The sequence below is a fragment of the Eumetopias jubatus genome, unplaced genomic scaffold (assembly GCF_037043125.1).
Source record: "Eumetopias jubatus isolate StellerSeaLion01/CBP00866 unplaced genomic scaffold, mEumJub1_p1.0 scaffold_8, whole genome shotgun sequence".
NCBI lineage: Eukaryota > Metazoa > Chordata > Mammalia > Carnivora > Otariidae > Eumetopias > Eumetopias jubatus.
The window spans coordinates 46,489,756-46,501,876 of record NW_028274814.1 but is presented as its reverse complement, the minus strand read 5'-3'; positions in this window follow the sequence as shown (position 1 = coordinate 46,501,876).

Genomic DNA, 12,121 nt, shown 5'->3' with positions numbered 1-12,121 from the left:
TTAGTAGAGCACCTACTATGTGTCGCCTCCTGTTTTGGAAGCTTGGATTACTTCGGTGTACAGAACAAAGATAACTGCCCTCGTTTACCTTTACTGAAGGCTGGGGGACTCCTTGTGGATTAGTAACTGAGGCTGGTGCCTTTTCTTTCTCCTCTTAATCCAGTAACTATTTTTTACCTCATATTTTTTCCTAACCTCTGTTCTCCTCAGTTATTTTCTCTGTCCGCCCACTCTTAATTCTCTCCTTTAAAAGCCAATGCATGATTTGTTTTTAGAGGAAAAAATAGAACTGTTCTCTTTGTTTATAAATTAGACCCGTTCAGATTTGCGCTAAGAGAGGTGTGTTTGGACTCCCGGCTTTTAGTCTCTGGTAGCCAGATTTATGTCAGAGAGAAATCCCTGCCAGGCTTCTAGGAACCAGCCAGACGAGTATGGCAGCCAAAGGACTGGAAAAGCAAAGGCATGAGGTGTGGGGAGGTGAAGGGGTATGTTGCCAGGATGGTTGACAGGCTTTGGCAGAGGATGAATTGAAAAGATTCTGGCAGAGAACTAGTGGTAAAAAACTAGGTAAAGCATTAGTCATTTAATTCAAACCGGTTTTTGACATGTCAAAGAAGTTTTAAAGCTTTCTTGCGCAGGCTTACATGGATATATTGAGCCTAAGCTGAATCTCCTAGCACCAATGAAAAAGTTGTATACATAGATAATTTTCAGATGATCCAACGTTCACATTACTCATGTGCTTCCATGGGTTCCATGGGAGAATTGTTGCTGTTAAGTGTCTAAAGAAGGCCTGTACTGTATCCCAAGGATAAGGAATCCAGGTGTCAGAGAGTATTTTTTCCAAAAGCCTGTGGAAGTTGCATACCTGGCGGAACATGGCCATTCCAGCCCCATTAGAAGTGAAGCACTACTATGGTATAGAGATGCATTACGCCTCTAAAGATTTTTTGTATTCCCCGGTCTACTAAAAGTTACACATTTCAATGATGTTAGGGAAACAGGTAGTGATGATGTATAATTTTGTTGAATGATCTAAATCTAGCCTGGGAATACTCACAGACCATGTCTTATTGATTATGAACCAGTAGTTTAATTTTCTGACCTAAAGGCTTGTACCCCATGTTTCACAGTAATTCTTTTCAACTTCATTTCCCTCTAAGACAGACCAGTCTTCCAGAGTCATGGGTCTAAGCAGTTTTCCAAAGACAATTTCAGGATAAAAAAAAGAAATGCATCAATAATGAAGTAGTAGGAAAACCTCCAACCATAGGAAAATCATTCTCGTGGACTAAATCAGCTTGGGAACAGGTACTGAAGAATGTGTCTCCCTCGATCTAAACAGAGCAAAACAATTTGTAATCCCTAGAAAATCCTCGACTGACTTTTCTTTCTTTTTGAATTTTGCTAAGCTTTCTCATTTCCATTTAATGATTCTGCTGGAATTAGTCTTTTCTTTTTCAAAACGAAATAGTTCTTCTGAATGGAAGGCTAAATAATTTCTTTACTCTGCATAACACTGAAAGTCATTAGCCTAAACAGGTGAAAAGGAAATGCATTCTATCTGTTGTGTGGAAGTAGAAGCCCTCCTCCTGCAAACTCAGCTAAATAAGGAAAGATCAGGATTTGAAAAGAACTCAACTGTTTGACAACAACTAAAGCAAATAGAAGGTTGGCCAATATAATTTTGCATATCAACCAAACATTGAATAAGCTTTCCTCAAACCTTCCAAGCCCAGCATTGCACAACGAACTGTAAAGGAAGAGTGGGCCCTTAAGCCTAGAGGTGTTAGTATCATTGGAATGTATCTGTTTACAGGTAACCAAGTAAGTAAACAAGTATGATCACCGCTTGTATGCAAAGCTGGACTGGATGAAGTAGGAAAAATAGGAAATCATAACCTTTACTCTAACCACCAACTGCAGATGTGAACCACCATACACATCACACCCCCATTCCACCACCATGCTATATGCCACTTTAAGGTCTACTCAGGAGGAAGTAAGATGAAGATTAAAAGGACTTACAAACTCTTAAATTTTTTAAGCAAAAAGGAACTTTAAAAATTATCCAAGCCCCTCGACTTTAATGGGAGAAAATTGAAGGCTAAAAGATGAATGTAAAAGAGGGACATTTTATATTTCCCACCAAAGAGAAGAGGTCCAATAAATATTAGTTAACTGAATTAATTTCCTAGTTGGCTGCCCTTCTCTCAACTGAATAAAATATATGGAATTAAAAGATAATTCCTTATTCCTCACCACTAATAGCCATGATGGAGTTCTCAGTTCACACTACTCTGAAATATAGCACCTTGGTATAGTGACTATTTTAAACTGAAGGAGTTTGAGAAAATGGCAGAAGCTGGAAAGTCATTCTGAACTCCTACTTCCCTCTTCCTTCTTCTCTAAAACAGGTCATAAAACCCTCCTGTGAGAGGTGCCCTGGGCGGAAAGGAACATACATATCTCTGAAGACAAAGGGATACCAAGAAGAATCCTAATAGGCTTTGCTAAACTTCTCCCGATTTATAACAATTACCTCATACTCCTTAACTCAAATTATTCCTCTACAACAGTTCACTCTTTATCAAACCTAGCACAAAAACACACTGGTCTATTTCTTTGGGTCTTCATTTTCTGATGAAGGCTCCCAGGTCACATCAAAATTATATTAAATAAATTTTCTGAAATAAATTTGTAGGTCTGAGATGGAGTCACTTCTGCCCAGGATGCTGGGCCACCAAACTGAAATTTAGATAAATTCCATGTCCCTGTAAATGCTTCACTGGGCCAAAAACTCAATATATCCAATCAGCCAATCCCCAAACACTAAGCCAAACCTGGGCTCAATACTTATATCCTTGTTCTTTATTGTTTATCCTATAAAAGCTTCCTGCCTTCTGCCCCATTTTGCAGTTCTCTGAATGGAAACTGTCCACTTGTTAAAGTGTTAAAGTTCGGTTGTGTCAACTAAATTGTCTTCTTTAATCATTTTTAAACAATTTGTATGCTTTTCTCCTGTTAATCTGTCTTTGTGAATTTAATTTCAGGCTCAGCCAGGGACCCTAAGAGGGTTAAGGAATACTTTTTCGTCTACTACACTGACCATACTTCCTTTAGAGTAGAAGTTTAAAATTACCATATCGATTGGTTCTTCTCAGTATTTCATCCAGCATTTCCATCAAAAGAAATGGATACACCCCCACATCCTCGAGTAGCATAAAGTTGACAATAACATAGGATTCACCAGTTTAGACTGTTAGTATGCAATTAGAGCAAATAATGTACCTTCTCTTGGCCTTGATTTTTTTGTAAAATGGGAGTAATACCCAGTAGTTAATGGAAATAAATGTAACATTTATAAATTATTTCATACTATGTCAGACACATAGTATGATCTGTTAGTATTAGTTTCCTTTAGTAACTCAATATATTTTTGTCATCACCAGATGTATCTAAATCACTATTTTTCTTAAAGATTTTTTATTTATTCATAAAAGAGAGAGAGCCAGAAAGAGCAGGAGCACGGGGGAGGGTCAGGGAGAGAGGAAAAAGCAGACTCCCCGCTGAGCAGGGAGCCTGATGACCAGGGCTCCGTCCCAGGACCCCAGGACACCAGGATCATGACCTGAGCCGAAGGCAGACACTTAACCAACTGAGCCACCCAGGTACCCCCCCATCACTATTTTTTATTCAGCATACATCACAGCTTTATTAACTCATAATTGAGTTAATGAGTTTATACGTTAATGAGTTTAGTTAATGAATTTACTGTTGAGGAAAAATTTACTCTCTTAATGGGGGCCCATGAATTAAACTAACAAAAGATAGATTAACAGGAGAAAAGGCACTCAATTTTATTAATATTTATTTGTATGAGAGTTCGCAAAATAGAAGTAAAACTCCAAGAAGGACTTAGACTCAAGAGCTTATATGCCCTTCTTAATCAATGAAAAAGGGTTTGGGCTTTCAGGTACGATAAATGACAGTGAGTTGTTTTCTCCCTGCACCCAAAACCAAACTGGGTGCAGAGGGGATCTTCCTCAAACGGAAATTTATTAGGTGGAGAATTGTCTGGCATCTGTTAATTCTCAGTTGCCTTCAGCTCAAAATAATCTTTATACCAATGTGGTATATTTTGGGTGGGATATTCTGATCCCTTTAGTACTATCATTTTATAAGAAAAGAGTATTCCCGGGGTGCCTGGGTGGCTGTCTGTTAAGTGGCTGCCTTTTGCTCAGGTCATGATCCTAGGGTTCTGGGATAGAGCCCTGTCGGGCCCCCTGCTCAGAGGGAAGCCTGCTTCTCCCTCTCCAACACTTGTGCTCTCGCGCGCGCCCTTTCTCTCTCAAATAAGTAAATAAAATATTTTTTAAAAGAAACAAGAAAAGAGTATTCAGTATTCCCTTCCTTATGTACAAGATTTACCTCCTTGGGGGGCTGCCTGGCTGGCTCAGTCAGAAGAGTATGCACCTCTTGATCTCAGGGTTGTGAGTTGGAGCCCCAGGTTGGGTGTAGAGATTACTTTAAAAAAATTACCTCCTTAGGGCTTCCAGTGTGTCTTCTGGTCTACTTTTCTAGGATTTGAGTACAAATCCACGTTGAGATTAAACACTAGATTTATACCCTTTGGGGTTATGTACCCTAGGTCAAGAGAGCTAATCTCCTAGGAAGAAGTCTAAAAGGAAAAAATGATTTAAAATGTACTCAGAGGGGGGTGCCTGGGTGGCTCAGTTGTTAAGCGTCTGCCTTCGGCTCAGGTCGTGACCCCAGGGTCCTGGGATCAAGCCCCACATCGGGCTCCCTGCTCCGCGGGAAGCCTGCTTCTCCCTCTCCCACTCCCCCTGCTTGTGTTCCTGCTCTCGCTGTGTCTCTCTGTCAAATAAATAAATACAATCTTAAAAAATAATAAAATAAAATAAAATATACTCAGAGGGGTGCCTGGGTGGCTCAGTCGGTTAAGCAACTGCCTTCAGCTCAGGTCATGATCCTGGAGTCTCAGGATCAAGTCCCACATCGGGCTCCCTGCTCAGCAGGGAGTCTGCTTCTCCCTCTGACCCTCTCCCCTCTCATGCTCTCTCTTTCTCTCTCTCTCTCTCTAATATATAAATGAAATCTTTTTTAAAAAATAAAATAAAATATACTTAGAGCCTCTGTTCATGACTTCACATACATTATTGTGTGTGAATAAAGGATCGAGTCCAGCATCGGGCTCCCTGCTCAGCAGGGAGTCTGCTTCTCCCTCTGACCCTCCCCTGTCTCATGCTCTCTCTCTCTATCTCATTCTCTCTCTCAAATAAATAAATAAAATCTTTAAAAAAAAAAGAAAAGAAAATAGAGTGGTGCAAAAGACCTATTTAAAATGTGTAGCACACACATAAATGTTTGCACAAATATGCCTGGCATTTGCCACTGTAAATACATGCAATGGAGGGCCCACCCACCTTTGTTAACAAGGGAAATAGCTCTGGTTCAAGAAGATACTGGGGAGATGTCTCAGCAAAAAAATTACTTTTATATTTATATGTATATTTTTATATTTTATATATTATGTTTATATTTATATTTTATATATTATTTCTCTAAATCTCTGTTTTCTCCCTTGATGCTTATAAACTATGGTATGCAGATAATGGCCCCAAACATGTCCTCACCCATGAAACCTGTGAACGTATTATGCTATGGCAAAGGGCATTAAAGTTGCAGATGGAATTTAGGTTGCTAATCAGCTGACCTAAAAATAGGGAGATTGTTCTATATCATCTGAATGTTCTATATTATCTTAATGAGCCAAATAACAAGGGTCTTTGAAAGTGTAAGTGGGAGGCAGAATAGAATGTTGCCATAGGAGAAGGACTTATCCTGTCATTGCTGGCTTTGAAGATGGAAGGAGACTATGAGCTGAGCAATGCAGGAAGACTCTAGAAGCTGGGGGAGAAAAAAGGAAATGGATTTTCCCCTATAGTCTCCAGAAAAGAACACAGCCCTATGACACCTCAATTTTTACCCAGTGAGATGCATGTCAGGCTTCTGATCTATAGAACTGTGAGGTGATAAATTTCTGTTGCTTTAAACACTAAGTTGTGGTAAATTGTTAGAGCTGCAATAGAAAACTAACACATGGGCGCCTGGGTGGCTCAGTTGGTTAAGCGACTGCCTTCGGCTCAGGTCATGATCCTGGAGTCCCGGGATCGAGTCCCACATCGGGCTTCCTGCTCAGCAGGGAGTCTGCTTCTCCCTCTGACCCTCTTCCCTCTCGTGCTTTCTATCTCTCACTCTCTCTCTCTCTCAAATAAATAAATAAAATCTTTAAAAAAAAAAAAAGAAAACTAACACATAAGCTAACCAATATTTCCAAAAGCAGCAGCGCATTTTAGGCCTTTTCTGCTGCCTTAAGTCCAGCCAATTGCCAACTTCATTACTCCTTTGTCTGCTAACAATAGGAGAATGTATTGTATCACATGCTTGGACTAATCAACGAGTAAGTGCCCAGGAATCATTTTGAGTGGCAGCTTTTCAGTTCTGTGAAAATGATATTAAAGTAAAATTTTCAAAAAGTTAGAATCATAACTCTCCTGCAAATGTAAATTGAACACGTGTCAAAGGTTTTATGTAACTTGTTAAGTAATGAAAGAACCAATGAGACATTAAAATCAGCTCAAAGTTGATTTGAGAAGCTGGATGTTTACAGTCAATTTAATAAAGGAATGCTAGAGAAGATTGCTGGGTTGGATACAAAACTGGTTAATGTCCTTTTGAACCATGAACCATAACCTTAAGGATTATCTTTTCCTCCATTAGACAGGAAGTATTTTCATCTATGAGTTAATCTCTGCCTCTTCAGAGTTGTAAAGTAACCCAGTCAATAGAAAATCAATCAAAGGCACGAATCCAGTCCTAAACTGAAAGGACACATACTACCCCAAAATATAGCACCTTGGCATACTGATTATTTTCAGCTGAAGGAGTTAGAGAGAACAACAGAAACAGGAATGTCATTTCACCCTCTCCCGACCCTTCCTCCTTGAAATAGGTCATAAAAGCCTCATGTGAGAGGTGCCTTCCCAGTACCTGCAGGAAAGGAGCAACCTTAGCTCCAAAGACAAAGGAATGCTGCTAAGAATCTGAACAGGACGTGCTGAGTTCCCTCCAGTTTACTACAAGTACTTCATACTCTTGGACATACCGTATTTCTCCTCAACTATCTGTTCGTCATCACACCTGGCATAAAAATATTCAGGCTTAACCATTTCTTAAGTCTTCGTTTTCTTGTGAAAGCTCCCTTGTCACATCAAAATGATATTAAATAAATTTGTATGGGGCTTTCCTTCGGTTGTCAGTTTGGCTTTCAGACCCAGCCAGAGACCCTAAGAGGAACAAGCAGACTCCATGCTGAGGGCAGAGCCCTACTTGGGGCTTGATCTCACAACCCTGAGTTCATGACCTGAGCCGAAATCAAAAGTCCCTGGCTCAACCAACTGAGCCACCCATGTTCCCTGCCTCCAAGCTTTTTGACATAGAATAGACTTTACTGATTATCCTAAAGAAAATATGTAAAGCCACCATATTCTTGTTTAACAATTGCATAGTATTCCCTTGTGTAGATATATTGAATGGACATTTTTGTTATTATACAATATAGGTATATTGATGAACATTTTTATCATTTGTAATATTTTGTAATCACAATAGCCTTACACACGTATTAGTACACATAGATGCAAGCATAACTATAAAATAAGTTCCTTAAAGTGTTACTATTAGGTCAAAATATGTGTATGTTTTATATTTCAATAACTATTGCAAAATTACTATCCATAGAAGTTGTAAATCTGTATTTTCTTTTTTTTAATTTAATTTAATTTTTTTAAGTAATCCTTACACCCAATGTGGGGCTTGAACTCACAACCCTGAGATCAAGAGTTATACACTCTACTAACTGAGGCAGCCAGGCATCCCTATATGTTCTTAAGTGGGTGAATTAATGCTAGCAGCCAGAATTAGATGTAATCCTGGGCCCCTTTATAGAGATGAGTCAGGGTAGAGATGGCATGTGGAAAATGTCATCTCATTCATGCTGTAGCAGTAAAATGGTTAAAAACCTCTGCTTTAGATGACTTCTTGTCCAAGCCTGCCTTGTAATTTTATAGTTGTCTTCTATCTTTTAAATGTTTCTTTCTGCCTTTCCAACCCTCCATACACACATGCACCAACTTGTCTAGACACACACACACACAGAACATGTCTTCTATGGACACTTGCTAACTAAAGATAAGCTGTAATTCCCATAGAAAGATTATCTGTTATCAACTGAATACACACTTTTGATGTTTTTCATTTGTAGCAAAAAATTTATGCTGAGTTATGTCAATATCATATATTTACAATATGATGGTTAGGGTTAGAAGTATATTATTTGACCATAAATGAGTTTTCTGCACATAAACCAAAATTTTAAGTTTTTATTTATTTAAGTAATTTCTACACCCCACATGGGGCTTGAACTCACAACCCCAAGATCAAGTCACATGCTCCTCCAACTGAGCCAGACAGGCGCCCCAATGCAAAATTATTGAATGAAAAAGCAAGCCTGAATGGATTCTAGCATCAAGAATATTAATATAGGGCGCCTGGGTGGCTCAGATGGTTAAGCGTCTGCCTTCGGCTCAGGTCATGATCCCAGGGTCCTGGGATCGAGTCCCGCATCGGGCTCCCTGCTCCTTGGGAGCCTGCTTCTCCCTCTGCTTCTCTCCCTCTCTCTCTCCCTCTGTCCCTCATGAATAAATAAATAAAATAAAAAAAAAGAATATTAATATAAATTTGAAAGTATTGCCCCCAGGATCTATCTAGGTGTCTTCAGCTTTAATAATTCTATACTTTGTGATAGATTCAACTATTTTCCTCCAAAGTTTAAAATAGACATAAGTAAAGAGAAGTTTAGATATTTGAAGCCACAGACTAGGGCGCTTGGGTGGCTCAGTCAGTTAAGCGTCTGCCTTCAGCTCAGGTCATGATCCCAGGGTCTTGGGATCGAGTTCCATGCCGGGCTCCCCACTCAGTGGGGAGCCTGCTTCTCCCTCTCCCTCTGCCTGCCGCTCTGCCTACTTGTGCTCTCTCTCTCTAATAAAATAAAATCTTGAAAAAAAGGAAGCCACAAACTATGATATGATATGATTAGTCATTGTGTCCTTCATTTTTGTATTGAGAACAATTCATGATGATAACTCAAGTGGAGAAAGCAACATCATCGATCCTATGTGAGATATGGCTTCTGTGGCCTAACAGCTTGTTAGTCTTGGTAAAGGTGATTATTTTATTGTCTATCACAAAGGTAGTCTGATTTTTTAACTTTTAAATATGTAGGGGAGAAAAAAAACTTTACGCTGTTAAGTTCTGCAGTTGGGGGCTGTGGATAGATTGACAAAAGACAGATTAACAGGAGAAAATGTTTTTTTTTTTCATATGCACACAGGGAACAGGGCTCACAGAAAAGAATTGAAAATCCCAAAGAGCAGTTAGAAGTGTGAGTTTGTATACCATTTTAGCAAAGGGCAATAAATATGTGGAGAAGTGATAAGACAGAGAAAAAAGGGTTTAGGTTTCTAGGAGCAGTAAGTTGTGAGAAGATAAATATATGGGGGAACTAATGGAAAATAAAGGTGACTTTACCAAAGCTTGTCTGTGCTGACCTATCTCGGTGCTGCATCCCTCTTATTGTGTCTGGTGATTAAAAGTCTGTTCTCATTTTCCTGGTATGGGAGAGGGGAGGAAGACATATTCACACAGGGAAATTTATGCCCTGATTTTAGGCAGATAGGGAGAGGGGAGGGGTAGAAGTTTTTCTTCCATCTGCTCTTTCTAAATTGCCTTCAGTTCAAAATAATTCTTATGCCAAAGTGGAATATTTTGGAGTGGTATAAGTATATTCTAATTCCCTTCAAATGCATCACTCGTAAAACCTGAACTCATATACCTGAATCTGTAATTCTTTTCACAAACATAACAATCTACAGAGAATTAATAGATATTTCCCATTATTTAACTATTAACTTTGTTCAAGGTATTGTGCTATAAACATTATGGACACACTGAGATGAACAAAACTATTCATTCCTTTCAAAGAATTAATATAATTGGGAAACAAAGTCAGGTATATATATTACTTAAGTCTGGTGTTGCAGTTAAGAGCATGAACTTTGAGGATATAAAAATACAGATTTGAAGGGGTACATGCACCCCGATGTTTATAGCAGCATTATCAACAATAGCCAAACTATGGAGAGAGCACAGATGTCCATCAACACATGAATGGATAAAGAAGATGTGGTGTATATATATATATATATATACACACACACATACATACACACATATATAATGGAATATTATTTAGCCATCAAAAAGAATGAAACCTTGTCATTTGCAATGAAATGGATGGAGCTAGAGTATTATGCTAAGTGGATTATGTCAGTCAGAGAAAGACAAATACCATATGTTCTCATTCATATGTGGAATTTAAGAAAGAAAACAGATGAACATATGGGAAGGGGGAAAAGAGAAAAAGGAGAGAGGAAAACAAGCCCTAAAGGACTTTTTTAAGATTTTATTTATTTATCAAAAAGCACAAGCAGGGGGAGCAGCAGGTTCCCTGCTCAACAGGGAGCCTGACACAGGGCTAGATCCCAGGACCCTGGGATCGTGACCTGAGTCAAAGGCAGATGCTTAACTGACTGAGCCACCCAGGCGTCCCGTTATAAGGGACTCTTAATGACAGAGAACAACCTGAGGGTTGATGGAGGGAGGTGGTGGGGGATGCGCTAGATGGGTGATGTGTATTAAAAGTGATGAGCACTGGGTGTCGTATGTAAGGGATGAATCACTGAATTCTCTTCCAGAAACCAATATTGCACTATATGTTAACTAACAAAATTTAAATTAAAAAAAGAAAACTCAAGGGGCGCCTGAGTGGCTCAGTCGTTAAGCGTCTGCCTTCGGCTCACGTCATGATCCTAGGGTCCTGGGATCGAGCCCCGCATCGGGCTCCCTGCTCCGTGGGAAGCCTGCTTCTCCCTCTCCCACTCCCCCTGCTTGTGTTCCCTCTTTCTCTCTGTCTCTCTCTGTCAAATAAATAAATAAAATCTTTAAAAAAATAAAAAAAGAAGACTCAAATAAAAGACTTTAATAAGGAAAAAACAAAGAGCATGAACTTTGAGATCTGGGTTCAGATTCTGACTCTGCTACCTCCTAGGTCTGCCACTTACATGGTCCTGAGCATGTAACATAACCTCTGTAAGTCTCATTTTCCTTATATGTAAAATGAAGAATCTACCTACCTTTAGAAAGTTGTTGTGAAAATTAAGTGAGTAATGAATCGAATTCAGATAGCCAATTGTTTGTCCTTGGTAAGCATTGAAAAAATATTGTAATTGTTGTTATTATTAACTACTAAGAGGGTAAAACAGGTTGTGATAAGGACTCTCTAAGATTTTACAGACTCAAGAATGTCCCCCCAGTCTGGTCTCCAAAAGAGTTACCCTTCCTACAAAAAAGGGAAAAATAATATCTGGAGTAGGGTTTGGTCAGAATATGAAGGAATCAGAGGGAACCTCTTTAAGAATCCTCTCTTGATCAAACTGAACAAATGACAACTTCAACAGTCATTTATGTGAACTATTCTAGATGTTTTTCACTTATTATCCACTTTATCTTCACAATGGTCCTGAGAGGTCATCATTACAGTGTCTGGTCTACATTTGGGGGTTATTAATGAGCCTTTACTCAAACTGTCTCTGATCTGGCTTTCTGGAAGGCTTTAGAGAGCAGCCAGATCTAGACAGAAACCACTGCAAATAAGCAGCAAGTTATCAACTTTACTGGCCCTTCTTCTCCCTTGGCACTTATGGTGCATAATTGATTTTGGTTTTATTTTTGTTTTTTTAAGATTTTATTTATTAGTTTATTTGTCAGAGAGAGCACGAGCACAAGCAGGGGGAGTGGCAGGCAGAGGGAGAAGCAGGCTCCGTGCTGAGCAAGGAACCTGATGTGGGACTCCATCCCAGGACCCTGGGATCATGACCTGAGCTGAAGGCAGACACTTAACCAACTGAGCCATCCAGGA